Source organism: Montipora capricornis, chromosome 4 (genome assembly GCF_036669925.1).
Source record: "Montipora capricornis isolate CH-2021 chromosome 4, ASM3666992v2, whole genome shotgun sequence".
Lineage (NCBI taxonomy): Eukaryota > Metazoa > Cnidaria > Anthozoa > Scleractinia > Acroporidae > Montipora > Montipora capricornis.
The window spans coordinates 12,907,615-12,914,834 of record NC_090886.1 but is presented as its reverse complement, the minus strand read 5'-3'; the positions used below and the strand labels follow the sequence as shown (position 1 = coordinate 12,914,834).

At 40.3% G+C, this 7,220-nt stretch overlaps 2 long non-coding RNA genes across 2 annotated transcripts in view; one reads left to right on the top strand and one right to left on the bottom strand.

The window, feature by feature from the left end:
• The first annotated feature begins 634 nt into the window (after positions 1 to 634).
• LOC138044478 (uncharacterized) lies at positions 635 to 3,394 on the top strand. Its single transcript, XR_011131437.1, has 2 exons — positions 635 to 2,613; positions 3,051 to 3,394. It is a non-coding gene; the product is annotated as an uncharacterized lncRNA (long non-coding RNA).
• A 748-nt stretch (positions 3,395 to 4,142) lies between these two features.
• LOC138044477 (uncharacterized) overlaps positions 4,143 to 7,220 on the bottom strand; it is a 17,122-nt gene continuing 14,044 nt past the window's right edge. The window contains exon 3 of the long non-coding RNA XR_011131436.1: positions 4,143 to 4,241. This is a non-coding gene — a long non-coding RNA (uncharacterized lncRNA). The remainder of the gene's footprint in view (positions 4,242 to 7,220) is intronic.

Sequence of the window (7,220 nt, the reverse complement as noted above, 5' to 3'; positions counted from 1 at the left end):
AAGACGACTTCAGGCAAAAGTGCCTTAATGGATTTTTCTTCGCCAACTCTTCGCTTTTTTGCTTTACAGAACAACCCTGTCTAGGACATCCTACTGTCGGACTGACAAGGTTCAATACATGAAAAATACGGAGGTGAAAAATATTTAGTCACGATTGGCGCAACGCTTAAATCTCCCGCCAAACTTCCTCAGCCAATCAAAGGAAAGAGCATGACAGCAAACAAGACATGCTTGACCGCGTTTTCCCGCGTTAGTGACGTATAATTCAGTCGTGTTTCTTTGCGTCCTAATTCACACCTAAAAGACTCCTTCAGTTACCTGCGTCTTCGAAAATTGATTCGCTAAAGTAAAAGCTTTGTTTTAGGACTGCAGAGGAGTGCCTTCCGTCCTTTACGTTATTTGTTATGGAGTGTGATGTTATCTGTGGCTGAAATCCTCAACTGCGACAATTCAAATGAAAGCTAATGAGCAGTATACCGACGCAACTGCTGGTCCCTTTATCATGTTGCAAAAGGCGATGTTAAGTTCAAGTTCATATTTATTGCTTAGTCTCAGTACAGAACTTAAAGAAAGCCCATCATAAGAGATAAGCTCCCTCAATTAATTGATATAAGAAGTATTAACAGATGTATACATGTCAGCTCATAGGTAGAGCTGCTGTTAAACAGTGAAACATTAAAATATACTAGATAATTGTATGAAGCATAGATTAGGCTAAGAAAAATGTAAAGCAAATAGGGAAACGATGAAATATTTATGATAAGAGGAATGCTTTCAGATCACGGGAAAAGGATACTTGTTGCATTTTGAATTTCAAAACTAAGAGAGTTAAAGAATTGAGGACCTCTGAGAGTTTTCTTTTACCAGCCCTGCAAACGGGGCAAATGAAAAATCTCCCGATCGGCGATCGTCTAGTCTCATAAGGATGCACTTGGAACTAAACCAAATTATATATTGATTCATAAATTTTCGTTTTTTCAAGTTAGCTTTTCAGTCTCTTATTAAAATCCTAGCGTGTCATCGTTTTAAGGAAACCTACTTAGGAGTACATTTTTTGGCGCTGCAAAAGCACAAGGTGTCAGTATGCCTAATCAAATAAAAAAGAGCTTGATACTACAGCTACTCACCTATGAACCGCAAACACTAACATGAAGGGTATTCACGCGAACGCTGTGATTTAGTACTTCTCTTGACTATAACCCCGTATGCTTTATTATGGCTTTGATGTTAAAGCCCGCTGAATGATATGTTGACTGAGTCAGCTGGAATGCTCAGGTCAGAAACGGTGTGGAGTCATTCAAATTTTACTGTACGAAAAGTTGTGGTTTCCAGCGGAAGTTGTAACATGTTTCGTAACATCTGCAATTCAGTCGCCAAATGATGTTTTAATTTCCACTCTTCTTAAAAGAGGGCGATTAATTGACTGACATAAATAGATCTTCCGTTAAGAACTTACCGTGGAGCAGGATGGAATCGTAAATACGAAACATAATTCCACAAAGATAAACATCCGAACTTTACTCCGAGAAAATATAACAGGAGTGCTTTCTTCTTCTAGGGTTCCTATTTCAAAAAACATCACCTTATCCCCGAAAAAGACTTGTTACAAGTCCTTCGTTTTTAATCGTCGAAGTCGAACGAACAAAAATTATATTCCCCAAATTCAAGAAATTCCACCTCTCAGCATAACACGTGTTCGACATATGCCGAAATAAGGAAATGAACATGAAACTGTCACACAAACGCCCTTTCAGTATGTTCACGCTTATGATTACTTCCTTGTTCGAAAAGCTTGCATAATCCACTGGATTGACACGAAGTCAATGGCACAAGTTGCTCAAACATATAGACCTTTTTAACAAGTATCTAAATTCGAGATAAATCCATGAATGTAATTGTGCAACTCCGATAACTAGAATTTTCTTAAACGCTTTAAAAAAGGAACATGACGAATTCAAAGTTACGGATAATTTTAGAAGCACTTCCTTGAAATAAGCTATGAAAAATTCATTAATTAATTTGAGCTTGAAGCTTGCCTTAAAGGAAGGCCTTGGATAGTTTTTTTCTTATTTTTTATGACCACCGCTTAAGCTTAGAATGATTTACATTCAGAGTGCTATTTTTATTAAAATTTGTTTTGCTCAAACAGCAAGTAGTTAGTTGTTCTCAAAGGAACGTGCCAACACGGGTGAAATGCAAATTTTTAGACAGATTCCCTCGCGATAGGCGATCCCATAATGCCACCACGAAGACATAGTAAGGAAGCATTTGTCGCCGACATCTCCGGTGATTGAAGGCACACCGTTTGGACGAGTTTAATCTACTTATGCTATCCGAATTGCGACAATCTCATCCCATTCATCCCTGAAGCGGTCTCCATTAACGAGCAAAACAGTCTGGCGTTCAACAGATTACAACGCCTTCAAATTAACACAATTCGGAGCCGGGTGATACATACTTCTCCTGAAGAATGCGAGGGATTATCACGCAACTGTTCCTTCAGATTGTTTCATTTTCTTTGCAAACTGACGGGTCTGGCCGGCCTCACTCTCAGAAGGAAAGGGCTAATGGCAATACAGTTTCGTCAGGACTCAATGAACTGCGGTTATATCGGTGAGACACCATCGTTACGTTTTGTCCCATCAAATTGAAACGATCGGAGCGTGTCGCGTAGTTTTCCCACTAAAATAATCTCTTGTCTTGTAAGATTTTCAGGGAAACATTTGTTTGTGTCGTTGACGATCATCTCGAATACGTACACGTCCGATGTAGAAAGTTTCTGATTTTGACAGACCTATCGCCCATAAGGACACCGGGTTCATTTATCAACACTCAAGTCTCAACGTAATGCCTCTGTATTCAGGCAAACGGACTTGACTCGTAACTAATGAATTCTGATCCAGATTATACGCATTGCCCGTATGTAGGTGATCTCAGCAAACTCATTGCGCACGCTTAATCGGTGAGATCCAGATGTTAAGGCGCTGGATTTCCACCGCGCTTTGTAAAGTCCCAACACATTGTCCTTTCTATTTTTTTTTTGTCTTCAGGAATTCAATATCACCACGATCAAGTTCAAAAAAGGTTATATTTTCTTAGTCAGTCCATTCAGCGATAGTTCGCCGAAAAAGAAATGAATTATGTCGAACAATAATGTCGAGTAAATCGAGGGGATTATTTCTCAATATTCATTGATCCTGAAACTAAAATTCTAAAGTGACTGTAAAAGCAAACTGAATTTTCTCAATCTTTTTTTGTTCTTTTTTCAAGAATATCAAGGATCATGTAGCGGCCGTTTTGCCTAGAACTTTAGTGTTACAATTATTTAGACGAGGGTGATTTTAGCAATAAATGACGTAATGCTACTTGTAGCTTTACCAATCAGAGCACAACTGTCAAGGCTGCACAGGAAAATCAAGGCTCGTTACCGGAACTGCTCAATCTACACGTCCCCAGTCTCTCCCGTTAACCATTTGTCCCCCAGGAGAGATGTAAATTTTCTTCACAATTTCAATGAAATGTCCGTCAGACAGGATTATCATCAGCTTAAGAGCTGTGACCTTGATGTAACACCAAATACTCATGACTAGCAAAACAAGATATATATGGTACTAGTTATGAGAATGTACGTTTTGATCGTCGGAATGAAAGGGTTAACGAGAAAGTTTACCTAACTAACCACGCCACCACCTTGGTCAGAGTTTTTCTCTGTCCTTGGGTGGGCCCATTACCATTAGTAGGGCTAACGCTCACATGGTAAATATGGGTAGAAACCCTCCAATAGTTAAGTCCATTGGCTTGAAAGGCTTGGTTTCCAATCAAATTGTAGGATTGCGTCAGTGGGAGAGTAAAACCCAAGCCCAGATTAAAATATATCTGACAAACGTGAACATCGGTATATCTAGGTGTTTGCTTTACGGTGGAAATTATGATTATTTCACATCAATAAAACAATATTCCACTGAGTGATGTCGCATTCTTTCTTGTCTGACCCTATTTTAGCCTATTTGATGCGACTTCAGTATGCCAACGTTTTCCGTGTTCCCCTTAGAAGATTGGGGAGCCTCTGTATAGATTTAACTTCTTAGAGACCAACTTACACCTGACAGCAATAAATAGAAATCGTTCATGCAAACATACCTACCTTCGACCGTCTGAAATGACTTCGTTACGTTCAGCAGCCCGGCTTATTTGCGAAGGAACCGGTACTTCATCATGCTTTTGCTCTTTAAATATCACTTCTGCAAGTAAAATTCCCAGAATTGCGTTGTTACACATGTTCCGGTGCAGACTGTCTGTATGTTATAAAAACACCAAAATTGGTCACACCTTGTACAAACGAATTAACTCGCTATTTTTACCATTATACGAGGAAGAAAAATCGACAAATATTCGCAAATGGCAATATAACGGAAATGCACATAACGCAACTTCGAATCGGCAAATTCCCTGAAAATACTGGTACGATACACACATCACTTGCAAAGGAATTAAAAGAAACATTGCCAGTTGGTTCTAAACCGGGGCCCTGTTTTATTATCAGATCTCTTTTCTGCTGTAAAAACAAGACTTTTTAAAGATACGAGCCAGCGCTCCCATTAGTTTCTCTCTGTATCTTCTGGCAAACAGGAAGAAACAATTAGTTTGACTGATTTTCTTCTTTTGAAATTAGCATGTTGAAAACCGACCTCCTCAGAGTACATGGATCGTAGTTTTGACCATCAATTTAAGGCCCAAAACATCGTTGAGCCTTCAGGAACAGGGGCCCGTTTCTTGAAAGTCCCGATAACTTTTCGGGCCCCGGAAAAGCCATTTGCGAAACTGGCAACCGCTTGTTTTGGAAAGCCGGTCTTTTAACATGTTTTAAAGGCAACAAAAAGAAAAATTACTGTGAAGGTGAAGTTTGACGACTTAAATCCTCTCCGTTCTTGAGACACAAAGGAAATTGTGACACCCGAAAATGACTCGTAAAGTTCCGGGACTTTCGAGAAACGGGCTCCAGGCTCCCAATTGTTCAAAAGCTGGATAACTTTATCCGGTGGATAAGTCGCTATCCAACATTTTCAATCTGTTCAAAGATATTTGTATTTGCGCGCATAACCTTGAATATGCATACTCTACAATACAATACAATACTTAATTAACTGCTCCCCATAGGGACTTTTCAGGGCCAATGAAACACAGTTAACGAAACGACAGAACACAACAACAACTGTTAAGAATCCCAACTGGCCAGAGGCAAACCAGTTGGTTATTTACAAGTGCAGCTGCATGAGAGGTTGAACCAGGGACTACCAGGAACAAATTCAACCAGTGGTCAGAACGAGTCGAGTCTTGAACCCGGGATCTCCGGATCTCAAGGCAAGCGTCCTAAATCACTAGGCTGCATCTAAGTAAAGGCGTGTACAAAAAGTTTGGACAACGTCTCACGTGAAGTATATTTTATGCTCTGGATAGTGCGGAAAAACTGGGGCCAGATCAACAAATGTACGTTTCTAGAAAGCTTCAGCACATTCAGGGCCTTCGTTATTTCGGGCTCCATGTTTGCCTCTGCCATATTTTTAAACGGAAAGTCACTTTCAGGCATCAAACTTCACAGATATTTTTTACGATTGTTTTCTTCGGTTCTCTTGAAGACACACGCATGGTAAAAGACTTGCTTTTTAGAATATGTGGACAGGATGTCGTTTTACAACCAATGGTTTTCTGCACCGCCCGGACTTCCGAGAAGTGGGTGTTAGCAGGCATCCTCGCGCCATTTCCGAGCGCTATCCGGAATTTCCGGCGCCGTAACACCCTCTTAATACGGACACGAGATAACTGACCAATTGGTCGCAAGTGGGATTTCTTGAGTCTGACTCTTGTTTTAGCCATAATGTTCACCTTGTTCGACCTTGTGCAGTTTATGGATACTGCATATGACGGATGGCTCTAGATTTTGATAACTTCCTTAGCCTCTTCAAAAAGGAGGAATTTGGAGTTTTTTTCAGTGCTTTACAGTGACCTTTCTTGAATTGAGTACGTTGAAACCGAATTAACTTTTTAAGGATAAACGCGTTGTAGTTTTACAATTGAATTAAAGTGGAAACTGAACGACTTTTAAGAAATAAGCACTGAGCTAGGGGTATTTGTTCGAAACACGGTAAGCACTGATCCTAGGTTAAACTAGCCTGCGTAGCCGGAAGGTGTTGTTGGTGAGAGAGGCAAATTAACGAACGGCGAAGCCGCGCGGAGAATGGGGATGAACGCTGTGAAACACTAATATTTCACAGCGGCTCTCCCCATTCTCCACGCCAACAATATCGCCAGCTACTGATGCTTAGGTTAAACGTAGTCAAAGCCAATATAACGGTTGTCATGAGATCAGATTCTGCTCCTGGGCCCGGTTGTTCAAAAGCCGATTAACCCTAATCCTAGATTAAAAATTAACCAAGGAGTTTATTTCTCTACCCCCAAAAGCTGTTCAACGCTGATATTCTGCAAAACTTTATATTAGAAGAGGTCAATCTTGAAGAACAAAAATAAGCAAAAGAAACTGTCACCAAAAAGTTGAAAACATGAAACAAAAGTTTACGCTAATCCTGGATTAAGTTAATCGGCTTTCGAACAACCGGGCCCTGAACCACGCCGCCGGCGTAAAGTAGAAATCTTTCGAGTGACGCCGGCCAGGCACGCAACCAGAAGTGGACTAAACGCATTCTTGAGAAGTAGCGTTGTCCGAAGTTTCAAATAAAATCATCTTGATACTGAAGGGCTGAGACACTTGGTGAAAGCATCTGACTTCCGGTGGCTGTCCGTCCCTCAATTCGACCAGCCCCACCCAGCTTGTAGTAACACAGCTGCCTTCTAATAACCGAAATACAAATCGAAAGGCTGCGTTCTTTCCTGGATTTGTTATTTCTTCACGCGCATATTACGAGTCTTCCAGATATTCAGTAAAGCGAGAGAGGAAATGCCGGTGAGTTATACTAACATGCACCAATATTTCAATTTTATCTAAACAAATTTAATTCACCGGAAAGATTCACATATAAAACGCAAAAAACTAAAAGAAAAGACTAGTACGAAGTTTTCATAAAGATATAAAAGTTCCGTATTGTAAAAGGCTACAACAGCATACAGATGTCGTCACTCGCCCGTAAGGTTCATGTCTCGAAACCTTTTACAGTGATTCCAAAGTTGTGATAAGTTTAGCTTTCTTTCGGGTTGCTTATGTCATT